Raw genomic sequence first — 3092 nt, 5'->3', positions numbered from 1 at the left:
GATCCGTAGGGGGCTCTCGACACAAATGTGTCTTGAAAGCTTCGGGCCTAAAGGCCGTTCTCTATTATTCACGGGCACTCTTCGCGACCGCTACGCATAGGGCCCTGTAGGCGAGGCACAATAAGTGAGGTGCACATAGCGTGGAGGGCTTGCCCTGCGTCTCAAATCAACGATACGACTACTTTCATCGATCCGTCGGGGGCGTCGGCCAAAATATGGCTCTGAAGCGTCGGGGCTTAGGCCGTGTCTATATTCTACGGACGCATTACGGACGCTACGCATACGGACGTGTTAGCGAGGCTACATAATGAGGTGCATAGCGTGTGGGGGCTTGCCTGCGTCTCAAATCAACGATAAGACAGCTTTCATCGATCCGTCGGGGGCGTCGGCCCAAATATGGCTCTGAAGCGTCGGGGCTAAGGCCGTGTCTATATTCTACGGACGCATTACGGACGCTATGCATACGGACCGGTTAGCGAGGCGACATAATGAGGTGCATAGCGTGTGGGGCTTGCCTGCGTCTCAAATCAACTATACGACTACTTTCATTGATCCGTCGGGGGCGTCGGCCAAAATATGGCTCTGAAGCGTCGGGGCTTAGACCGTGTCTATATTCTACGGACGCATTACGGACGCTATGCATATGGACCCGTTAGCGAGACTACATAATGAGGTGCATAGCGTGTGGGGGCTTGCCTGCGTCTCAAATCAACGATACGACTACTTTCATTGATCCGTCGGGGGCGTCGGCCAAAATATGGCTCTGAAGCGTCGGGGCTTAGACCGTGTCTATATTCTACGGACGCATTACGGACGCTATGCATATGGACCCGTTAGCGAGGCTACATAATGAGATGCATAGCGTGTGGGGGGCTTGCTTGCGTCTCAAATCAACGATACGACTACTTTCATTGATCCGTCGGGGGCGTCGGCCAAAATATGGGCTCTGAAGCGTCGGGGCTTATACCGTGTCTATATTCTACGGACGCATTACGGACGCTACGCATACGGACCTGTTAGCGAGGCTACATGGGGAGGTGCATAGCGTGTGGGGGCTTGCCTGCGTCTCAAATCAACGATACGACAACTTTCATCGATCCGTCGGGGGCGTCGGTCAAAATATGGCTCTGAAGCGTCGGGGCTTAGACCGTGTCTATATTCTACGGACGCACGGCGGACGCTATGCATACGGACCCGTTAGCGAGGCTACATAATGAGGTGCATAGCGTGTGGGGGCTTGCCTGCGTCTCAAATCATCGATAAGACAGCTTTCATCGATCCGTCGGGGGCGTCGGTCCTAATATGGCTCTGAAGCGTCGGGGCTTAGGCCGTGTCTATATTCTACGGACGCATTACGGACGCTACGCATATGGACCCGTTAGCGAGGCTACATAATGAAAGGCATAGCGTGTGGGGGCATGCCTGCGTCTCAAATCAACGATACGACTACTTTCATTGATCCGTCGGGGGCGTCGGCCCAAATATGGCTCTGAAGCGTCGGGGCTTAGACCGTGTCTATATTCTACGGACGCATTACGGATGCTACGCATATGGACCCGTTAGCGAGGCTACATGGGGAGGTGCATAGCGTGTGGGGGCTTGCCTGCGTCTCAAATCAACGATAAGACAGCTTTCATCGATCCGTCGGGGGCGTCGGACCTAATATGGCTCTGAAGCGTCGGGGCTTAGGCCGTTTCTATATTCTACGGACGCATTACGGACGCTATGGATATGGACCCGTTAGCGAGGCTACATAATGAAATGCATAGCGTGTGGGGGCATGCCTGCGTCTCAAATCAACGATACGACTACTTTCATTGATCCGTTGGGGGCGTCGGCCAAAATATGGCTCTGAAGCGTCGGGGCTTAGACCGTGTCTATATTCTACGGACGCATTACGGACGCTATGCATATGGACCCGTTAGCGAGGCTACATAATGAGGTGCATAGCGTGTGGGGGCTTGCTTGCGTCTCAAATCAACGATACGACTACTTTCATTGATCCGTCGGGGGCGTCGGCCAAAATATGGCTCTGAAGCGTCGGGGCTTAGACCGTGTCTATATTCTACGGACGCATTACGGACGCTACGCATACGGACCTGTTAGCGAGGCTACATAATGAGGTGCATCGCGTGTGGGGGCTTGCCTGCGTCTCAAATCAACGATACGACTACTTTCATTGATCCGTCGGGGGCGTCGGCCAAAATATGGCTCTGAAGCGTCGGGGCTTAGACCGTGTCTATATTCTACGGACGCATTACGGACGCTACGCATACGGACCTGTTAGCGAGGCTACATAATGAGGTGCATAGCGTGTGGGGCTTGCCTCCGTCTCAAATCAACGATAAGACAGCTTTCATCGATCCGTCGGGGGCGTCGGCCCAAATATGGCTCTGAAGCGTCGGGGCTAAGGCCGTGTCTATATTCTACGGACGCATTACGGACGCTATGCATACGGACCTGTTAGCGAGGCTACATAATGACGTGCATAGCGTGTGGGGGCTTGCCTGCGTCTCAAATCAACGATACGACTACTTTCATTGATCCGTCGGGAGCGTCGGCCCAATATGGCTCTGAAGCGTCGGGGCTTAGGCCGTGTCTATATTGTACGGACGCACTGCGGACGCTATGCATACGGACCCGTTAGCGAGGCTACATAATGACGTGCATAGCGTGTGGGGGCTTGCCTGCGTCTCAAATCAACGATACGACTACTTTCATTGATCCGTCGGGGGCGTCGGCCCAAATATGGCTCTGAAGCGTCGGGGCTTAGACCGTGTCTATATTCTACGGACGCATTACGGACGCTACGCATACGGACCTGTTAGCGAGGCTACATGGGGAGGTGCATAGCGTGTGGTGGCTTGCCTGCGTCTCAAATCAACGATAAGACAGCTTTCATCGATCCGTCGGGGGCGTCGGCCAAAATATGGCTCTGGAGCGTCGGGGCTAAGGCCGTGTCTCTATTCTACGGACGTACTGCGGACAAAATGCATACGGACCCGTTAGCGAGGCTACATAATGAGGTGCATATCGTGTGGGGGCATGCCTGCGTCTCAAATCAACGATACGACTACTTGCATTAGAATCCC

Source organism: Phytophthora infestans, genomic scaffold (genome assembly GCF_000142945.1).
Source record: "Phytophthora infestans T30-4 supercont1.302 genomic scaffold, whole genome shotgun sequence".
NCBI classification, from domain to species: Eukaryota; Oomycota; class Peronosporomycetes; order Peronosporales; family Peronosporaceae; genus Phytophthora; species Phytophthora infestans.
Note: the sequence above shows the minus strand (reverse complement) of the source record.